At 39.1% G+C, this 10010-nt stretch overlaps 1 protein-coding gene across 1 annotated transcript in view; it reads right to left on the reverse strand.

The window, feature by feature from the left end:
- Positions 1-3258, reverse strand: part of thsd7ba (thrombospondin, type I, domain containing 7Ba) — a 162183-nt gene extending 158925 nt beyond the window's left edge. The window contains exon 1 of the mRNA XM_051404709.1: positions 3006-3258. The gene's annotated coding sequence lies outside the window, so the exon portion shown is untranslated. The remainder of the gene's footprint in view (positions 1-3005) is intronic.
- Positions 3259-10010: the final 6752 nt, after the last annotated feature.

A 10010-nucleotide genomic window follows, 5' to 3' on the forward strand; every position in this document is an offset into this window, starting at 1 on the left:
TATCATGATAATATGCTAAACTAAGATGGTGAACATGATATTACACATACCTGTTTAGCATGCATATGTTGTTACAGTTGTCCTACAAGTGCAGCCACACAGAGCAGAGGACTCTGTTTCTTGATTGGAGAGTGACAACATTATCAAAATACTGAAATAGTGGTTTCACTAAATGAGCAAGTGGACGTGCATGTTTCATAACTAGCATCACCAGATGGATCTGTAAAGTGAAATTGAACAGGGGTGTCAATCCATATAGGAGCCCACAAGAGACAAATACATAGTAACTGGGAGAGTTCATCCTTCCATTAGCTCTGTTCTGAACAGATTGGCTGCCAGATGAAGTCTGTTTGCCAAGAAACACTCTGCTCTACTGTACAAACTGTAATGTAATCTCTTGGCCTTGGCTCCTGGTTATGTGCCCTGATAGGCTTATAAAAGATTAATTATCACATAAAGTCTCTAACATTAGTACAAATCCCCTATGATGCTGTAGGAATAACATTTCTACACACACTCACACAATCCATGTAGAAGTCAAGCTTTGCATACAAAATGTTTGTTTTCTGAAATCAAATAATTGATTCCTCATAGTTGTCGGGTTATCCTGCTTGTAACTTGACCACCAACCTCAGTGGATGTAACACACTGCCTGCCTCCAGGAGTCCAATATACCACCCTCATATTTCAATCAATAATCAGGGTGGGATGCAATTAGTAACTTGGAAGGGTTGTGAGAATCACGTGACAGATCAATCGAGCAGAGAGGCGGCACACTCATTGGGGTGATTCACAGCCCAACAGTTTGTCCCCCGCTCAGCCTGAATCTATGCCGTCTATCTTCTTTATATGAAGCATTCAAGGCTGGAAATATGCATCTGTCAAACGTCCCCCATTACTCCGGCTGCCTGTCACACCTGGGGCAGCTCACAACCAACCAGAAAAAAAAAAGACGGAGTGTAGCTGTCAGCAGAGAACCCTCTGAGGACTGAAAAGGCACCAGCTTCCCCCATTTCTCTGACTCTAATTTTCTCAAAACGTAGATATTTTTCTGGGTCTCTGGCTGAGTGCTGGGTTAATGACAGAAGCTGTGTCAGGCAAGGAGCTGAGGCAGCTTGTTTTTGCTCCAGATAACATAAATATATTGTTTTATATCAAGGTATATTAAACCAGATGACCAATATGTATACTCTGGGCTGGTGGCTGTGTAGCTGAAAGAATGTGTCATTAACATCGCTAAAGTTGGTTGTCGTGAGGAAGCCCAAGGATTCCGTCTCTGTACTGTGAGCAGTGTGGGTTGCAGTGCCCACCAAATGGTATGAATGCTGCGAAACTGCTACATCGTGGCTCTGTGGTTAAGGAATGTGGCCAGTATGGTTAAAATTAAGAAGTTTCAGCGTGGGTCCTCACAATTAAAGTGCAGCTGATGCTTCAGCTCCTGCTGTTAAGGTTTCCACTGCAGCATGTCTGGATGTTCTCTCACCTCAAAAACCAGTGTCTTTTCATATCACAAAGCTATTTCTCTCATTTCTCTCCACAGTCCAAGAGAGCGGTAAGAACGACGTCATGAATGAAATATAAGCACACCGCTGTATTACTTATGAGACCTAACGCAACTTTGCTCTGAGCTATTTTCAGATTTCATTTAAATTCATCACCGTGATTAATATTCTCCTACCACAAACAGGCGATAGGGCATCAGTCCGTGAGAAATTATTAGCTAAAGATGAACTTCAGAGATTACTTATCAGCAAAGACCACCTTTCAACTAACCAATAATGTCTACATCAATCATTATAGTAAAAGTCTTTGCAAGGCTCCTCCAAGTAATTCTAAGGCAGTGCAAACAGCAGCCAAGCCCATGATGAGACATGATTCAAGTGACACTAATGTGCTTCAGTGTTGAATTTCAGATGGAACATTGCATTGTACTATTGTTTATTTAAACTTCAAAGGCTGAACACCGCTCCTGGGCAATCTTAAACTAATTTATACATACACCTCCTAAATGAGAGAGACAAGAATGAAAGGCATCTTCAGTCATTTATGCACATTCACATATTCATTAAGCTTACAGTTTGAAATGGAACTATTTTCACAAATGCTATAAATATCAATGAATAGTAATTACAACATAACCTCCACTCTGACCTAACCTTTTCCTGTATCACACAGCAGTGGACTGAATCTAATTATGTTCTTTCTCACAGTATCCAGCACAGTTAATGTTCCATGCACACAGATTTAGAATTTATGTCAATAAGTCAGTAGCAGACAATTCATTCAAACCAGCCATACATCTTCAGACACACAGAGGGTCTGTGGATGAGAGCAACTGTTCTACATCCATTATTCTTGCACCACAAAGACAAAAATTCCCCAGCAGATTTTCTTTGCTGTATATGAAGTCACATCCGAACACTCCATAAATGTACCAAAGAGACACTCTCTGAAATCAGCTGCACTGGGTTTAGCCTCAGCTTAGTTCTGGGAGGACGCCTGCTCCAGATCAATAGAGAGTCCACTCGTCACCTGCTGATCTGTGAACGAACACCTGAGCTCATGCTCCCGCAACTCCTAACTCACTTCCTACCACCAGCTTTGATCAGCGAAAGCCCATTTGTCTCTCTGTCTTGTTCTGCCACTGTACTGTATCTGTCTCTTTTCCTAGCTCTGTTTCTCTATGATTTCACAGTCCTACATGCACCTCTCAGGCACACTCTTAAGACTGTAGCCAGATTCCTGAAGTTGTCATTGTCACAGCTTACCAGCAATAAAAGCACTGATAAAACCACCTTTGACTTCCTCACTAAGGTATGAAACAACTTAGCTCCCTCTTAACATCAGATCTCTACTTCAAATTCATCACAGCAAAACAGAGCAAGGAGAAACTCGAAATGTAGAGAAATCAATTTGTGCACATTGGGGAGCGAGCAATGAGGTTGTCTGTTTGCAGTCTTATAGCCCCTCAGTGCAAAGTGAATAAATCACAAAAAAGGTCTTACCTGGGTTCTTGGTGAGGCTGCTGCTGCTGTTTGTAACAGATCCTATCTCTGCCTATGGGACAGAGTCAAAGAAAGAGAAAGAGAAAAAGAAGAAAGAAAAGAGGGAGGAGGGGCGAGGAGAGGGACCACGAGTGCAGATAAGGAGAGGGAGAAAAATCCGAGAGAAGGCGAGAGTGTGGACAATGAGAGAGAGGAACACAGACAGAGAGGAGAGAGCAGTGACAGTGGTGCTCTCACACAGCGCTGCGTTACACTGAAGGGGATCTGCTGGCAGTGGGAGGTGGTACTTCTCAGTCAAATGACATCTGCCTCTCTCTTAAATGCCATTGGCTAAGAGGGATGATTTCCTAATAAGCCATCCCCGCTGTCTCCAAGTGAACACACCCCCTTCTTTCTTTTCCCTTGTTCATACATACGCAGATGCATGCACACACACCCATACACACATGCAAAGATATTCTTTTACCGTGCGTCCTCCAAAGATTGTCTTTGTCATACCTTTTGTCTTCTCTCCACCTATTCTCTCCCCTCAGCACTTTCACGTCTCTTCATTCTCTCAGGTCCTTTCCTATATGTGCATTCTCATTTTTCACAATTGTTGCAGAAAGTGTTTTCATCTTGCAATTCAAAATTGCTTCGGCTTTCAATTGTGCTTTTTTTAAAGGATATTTCCAACCTTTCAAAAACTGAAAAACAATGGTTGGCTTTTCATGTTCTATATGATGTATATACTTATATTTAAAATAATATGTCATTCAGCTACAGACCAGAACCACTCTTCCTATATAATAACCATGAAAACTGAACAACAATTTTGAATATAAGGCACTCATTGCTTGCAATTGCCTTCAACAGATGCTTAAGTGGCAGAGATGTGAGGGTTTCCAGTGTTCCATTTTGAGTTTTTTTGGGCCAGATTGACAAGACAACAGCTTTACAAAGTAACAGTGGTTGGTACAAAAATATACAGTAAATGGTTTTTTGACCAATTCTATTTAACCAGTTATGCCAATTGCCGATTTAACTGATTTATCTGTTAAGTTTAACTCGTTAAATCTAGCAAATAACCACTGCATTCTTAGACTTGCTTCAACAGTCTTTGTATATTAAATGTGTGGGTGATCAGAATTAATCAAACGCTTGATATGAATGCACAAAATCAATTAAAGTTTTCAAGTAGTGTCACTGACTGAATTGAGTAATTATGCAGTAGCTGTTATCGCCTACTCACAAAGCGGTTGTTATTGGTAGATCTGGGGAATAATATGCTTTAATGTCTTTTCACAAAAAAAACAGGTATGGTGTTTTTGATATTAGCTAAAGAAAATAGATTTTAATATAGTATAATAATTACAATCCTCTGGGATTCCAGTTATAAAAGATGTTATGTGAAAAATCACTTACTGTTTTATGTGAATAAATAATACATATACATTTACATTTTTAATAGTCTGTAAAACTATTTTCACTTTTTAACTAATCTCCAAATCACTATGAGGTGGGTGAACTTAAAACTAAAAATGTTTATATTAATAGTAAAAAAAAAAATCATGAAGATCACGAAGTCTGAGAGGACATAGTGCCGAACCCACTGAGAATCACACAACTCCGTAATTTCCCTCAGGTCTACGGAGTGCTTTAGCATCGGCCAGCTCATTAGCCCGCAATTTTAATGTTTTGGTTCACCATCTTCATTCTGATCAGCTGCAGCAGGCAGCTGTTTTCGGTGAAATAGCTCTAACAAACCCACTGTGGGCTACCTGCCCAACACCAAGCAGCAGACAGATAAAGTTACCGACTAGCTGGTGAATATAGTGGAGCATTTATCGACTAAACAGTAGTAGTTTCCAAAACTTCGGATGTATCGGTAAAATATTGTAACATCATACGCCAACCATGGAGTAATATACAACAAACTAGCAAAAAAGTCAGGACTTAACAACATACCACAGAAGAGCTGCCTTACAATTACCACAAACCTTTTCTAAGTACCTAAAAACAATGGAAAAAGTAATGTGGTCTTATGAGTCATACCTTTCTATATTTTCTACATCTTTATGGATTTTATTTTCAGAAAGTTAAAGGATGCCTGAAACCAACAATGTCTGCTGCCAGCTGTTAAACAAAGGGATCTGTAATGGTGTGGGCAGCCATTACCAGGCAGCCACAGCAATTACATCATCTATACTGTCGAACACCGTATGGTGCAAAACACTGTTCCTTCAATGAAGATGATGATGCCCCACATCAAGTATCACTAAACAAATTCAAGACTGGTTTCAAAAACAATGAGACAAAGTCGAACTCGCCAATCACCACATCTAAACATCACTGAACATTTTGTAGTGCACAGACTGTGAAGTACATTTCTACTCTACAGTTATCAGAGGACTGAAGTTGGGGCTGAAATGCTGTATAAGCGGCAGTAGTAGCAGCCACTGTTTTGCAACAGTATTACACCAGACATTGCAACGGAGCAGTGAAGATGCAGCAGTGGGGCAAAAATAACAGGAATAATGAACATAGAATAGTATGTGTAGTTAGATGGATGTTAAAGGATATGTTGCAGCAAGTATAGTATATCATGTTTGAGTGAAATTGAAATTCTCTTATTGTAGTATTAAGAAACTTTGCATACAGATTTAAACACACAAGGCTGCAAGCTAACAACAAAAATTGGAACACTGACATTTTCTGCCAATAGGGAAGTGGAGCCATTCTGGTTCACACAAGGCTGACCAGATCAAACCAAACAAACCAAATGTGGGTTGCAGAGTACGTCTGCATGGAACACATTACCAATGCTGAGAGGTAGTCTACATTTTCTATATATATCTCTCTAAAAATAAACATTTCTATTCTGCCAAAAGGCTCATAACGTCTCTGGTTGATTCAGTAACATACAATAGACTATTCAGATTATATGTAAGGCCTTCAAAATGTGAAGGACCTAAATATATTTTATTGGAATGAAACTTTACCAACTCCCACACTAAATAAATACAGCTATCATAAAAGGAATATAGATAGATTTCACTGGCTTCACCCAGTTATAAGTAGTTTCCCAGTCTTTGTAGTAGCTGCATTTCCTTTTCTTTAGTTTTCATCTTATTCCGACTTAATCTGCATAGTTTCTGACCTCGTGTTACGCGCAATAATCCGCGCTGGGCATAGTGGAGCAAATACAGGACAGGTTAACCTGTACTTGACCCATGTGTGCACAGTTTGAGTCCCTGCTTTCTTCACAGCCATTGCATAGAAACCACATTTTTAGTTTGACTTGAACTTGAATGTGGGACAATGGATAAACAATGCTTTGCAGTCCTACACAACCGCTCTGAGCATTTCGACCAAAAATAAATTGGTTGGGAACTAAACTAGACTTGTCATATTCTACATGTTGTTGCCAAAATGCCTTCTGTTCATGACCCATCCTTGATTTGTTATTGGGTTTTGCTCAAAGCTTGTGGAAACGCAAGTTTGACACACTGTGTCAATACACATCAAACAGCTGAACACAGGGAAAAATCTTTTTTATGGTTAATGTTAATGAAAGATCGCCTTTATGGGTCAAAGAAAACCTGTCTCGGGTGTCTAGGTCATTTTTGAGGTCATTTTAACTGTGTGAATACATGAAACAGCTCTTGAACGATTTGCTTTTAGCTGCTGATGCAGGGAAATCCTCAGTAATAGTTCTTTTTTAGACTGTACTGTATTTTATCTTGCCTGGATGTCATAAAACATTTACTAGCTTTTTATCTACAACCTTGACAGGTCTTTTTTGGGTTATGACATCATCTGGGGGGGTTATCTTCTCACGAGAACCATAAAAGAAATTATTGCATTTTTAATTTGTAAAATCGTTGGAATGCTTCTTCAGCCAAAACATCATATTGTTATGTCATTAGTCATACAATATTTTATCATGTGTGTTGTATTTGTCATTATTTTCTTTAAATTCTTTATTCCATATTTTGCAGTTCATTATGCTTGTTAATGTCCAGGTTGAGGCATCACCCATTGTCCTCTTTCTGTATCAATTGTTCTGTTGGAATATCTCACTGTTGGGACACAAGCTTATCTGTTGGCGGTTTCATGTCCTCCATAATTGCATTTTTGATGGACTTCTTTTGTTTGACTGGTACTTTTCTCTCTGACCCATTGTGGGGTAATTGGCTGAGCTAGTGATAACCCCCTTGAGTCCCTGCCATTCTGCCCTGACATCCCTCTGCCACCCCACACTTTTATCCAAAGGGAAATATAACCTAAGGATAATTGGAATTTTTCTCTTTCTTCAGTATCTGTCAACTTGCCTTACTTGGTCTTCAGAAACAAGAAAGTTTCCCTTTGACAAGAACCACAAAATAGCTGATCCATCACACAATAAGGCGTATACACAGCATCTAACGGAATAATTAGAGATGGAACAACGCTAATTAACCTGACAGCAAATGAGCCTTTACTTCAGATTTTTCTTAGGTAAAGACGGCCATCAGGTTTTATCATTTCCTAAAAGAGCAAGTTTGCTAAATTATGAAGTGGAACGAACATTCACACAAGGCTTTCGTCCCCCAAGCAGTGAATAAAAAATCTGAGCTTATTTCCAATGTTGCCCTCTCTCTTCATTTTTTATCACAAAGAATTTCATTTTGACATTCACATGCGACAAGGCTGTATTCTATAGTGCAAGTGGAAGACATGCCTTTCTTGAGGTTTCCCCCTCACAAAGGGCACATGGAGAGAACTCCCATAGTATTCTCTCTAGCTACACAGATTGGAAAACACTCTCTGAATAATCAGTCACAAACTGAAAAGCCAGAGACCAAATCGAAATCTAGAGATGGCATTAATCCTGACAGTAAATTCAAATCATCCAATGCTGCTGGGGCTGATAGCTGACTCTCTGCATCTCAGCCTCTGGATGCTCTTTCTCATCCATGGAATCACATGGAGTACTATGACTGGCTGCCTGCAGTTTGCTATCTGATTATGCATTTTATTTAAAGCTGTTCTTTCCAAGTACCAATCAGCCTTTCCATCAGGTTACCTGTCTGTTTGCCTTTAAAGCATTTAACATCACATGTCAGTGTCAACCAGAGGTAAGCTCCTGAAGCCATATCTTAAAATGGCTGTGGTTAAATTCACTTATCATATTGAGTACTATTGGAACTTGGCTATTAGCTTCTTCGTGCAATGAAATATCTCCTTAATTACACCCCAGCTATGGTGAAGAAGATAGCTTATCATTTACTTTTAAAATAGAACATATCACCTACCCCCTGACATTTACTGGAGTAATTAAACTCAAACAAGGCAGCATGTAAACACAACCCAATATTTGCTTAAAAGCGAGGGATAAATGGGTAAGAGAAAACATTTTCAACATTTATACATAACCAATCTCTAAGAGCATGGTGGCCTAAAATTCAGTGGCCAGGTTTCATTCAAACATTTTGTTAAATAAAAGCAAAAGATGGTTTAAATATGGAGTGAAAAGAGTTGATTGTCCCAGGTTGTCAAATACTGATGCTTTGACAAGAATCTTAAGAATCTTTTTGCCAAACTGCTGTTTCCAAGGTCAAGATTGAACCTTACATGTGACGTTTAGAAACACTTTTTTAAAAAGGTCTTCATACTTGGTTGGTTTTTACAAAGCTTTAGCCACATCTTGTGTGCTTTATCAGCAACAAAACTAAAAAGAAAGAAGGGCCATTACGTCACTGTGTTGCATGTGAATGCACATTAGTGCCACACTTGAAAGCTCTCGGCACAGTTAGCATAATGGTGAATGGGCAAGCAACTCGTAATATTAATGTTATGCTTTATTTATAATGGGCTGGGGCTTCTTATGCATATGTGATTGAGGTTAGTAATAGACAAACATTAGCTAAACTGTACCTTTAACTGTATTAACTCACAAATCAACACCTGTTAACTAACAGGTGTTGATTTTTAGTTTCTGATAGCCATGAAATATACAATATGTCTTTGCTGTCTGATAATAATCATCTTTATTTAAATTTTTCTCTTTGTATTACTGTGTTTATTGTTATGCACCAATACACCAAAGCAAATTGCTTGTATGTGAAAACCTACTCGGAAACCCTGATTGTGATTCTGAATGTCAATCACTTATATTTTTTTGTCAAACTGCTATTTCCAAGGTCAAGAATTAATCTTCAAGGCCAACACTTTATGGATTAACAATAGTTGTTGTTTATGTGTTTATTTTCATAATGTTGCTATTCATAATGTGTTTTTAGCAAACTTTTGATGAAAAGGATATGTTGACGATTGATGGGGTTAGTGGATAGTCTTAATTGCTCTGTTGAAGTGTATGTAATGGGATGTGGCTGCTTAGTGAGAGCCCCAGCACATGTACTGTCACTGTGGTGTGATATGGCTATGATTGAGCGAAATGACACCAACGTGGTTCAACAATAATTGTTGGAAATTTTGGGCTTACTGATGTTGGAGAGGAAATGACAGTAGATGCACTGCGCCTCAATGGATGATCCTCTGCATTTTGTCCTTGAACTAGGCAATCATGGTGAAGATGATGATTGATTCTTTTATGGCTGTGTAAAAATGAACCAGTGCTGGTCTGGAAAGGTCAAACTCCTTCAGTGGCCATGCAAACAGCATACTCTGAATGGTGCTACAGTTTTGTCCACTATCCCAAGGTCCTGAAAGTTAATCCCTCCCAAGACTGGAGTTGATGAGGTCCAGTCAGGATTAAGTACATTAAATCAATGTAGTTATGTTGATACTTTTCTCAGGTTGAAACCAGGCAGTCCAATGCTTTTTCATAAACCAATACAAATGATAAAGGTGTAACCTCCCCCACCACAAGATATATACAGTAACTAAGGTCGGAAAGATGCCAGTCAAGCACAGTCTGTACACACCTACACAGTCCTGCCATTCTGCCAAACGGTCAGCACTGATGGGGTCTCTGAAGACATAATGATGCCCTCTTTTTTACCAAAGTATAAACCCAATTTG

The sequence above is a fragment of the Dicentrarchus labrax genome, unplaced genomic scaffold (assembly GCF_905237075.1).
Source record: "Dicentrarchus labrax unplaced genomic scaffold, dlabrax2021, whole genome shotgun sequence".
Taxonomy (NCBI): domain Eukaryota; kingdom Metazoa; phylum Chordata; class Actinopteri; family Moronidae; genus Dicentrarchus; species Dicentrarchus labrax.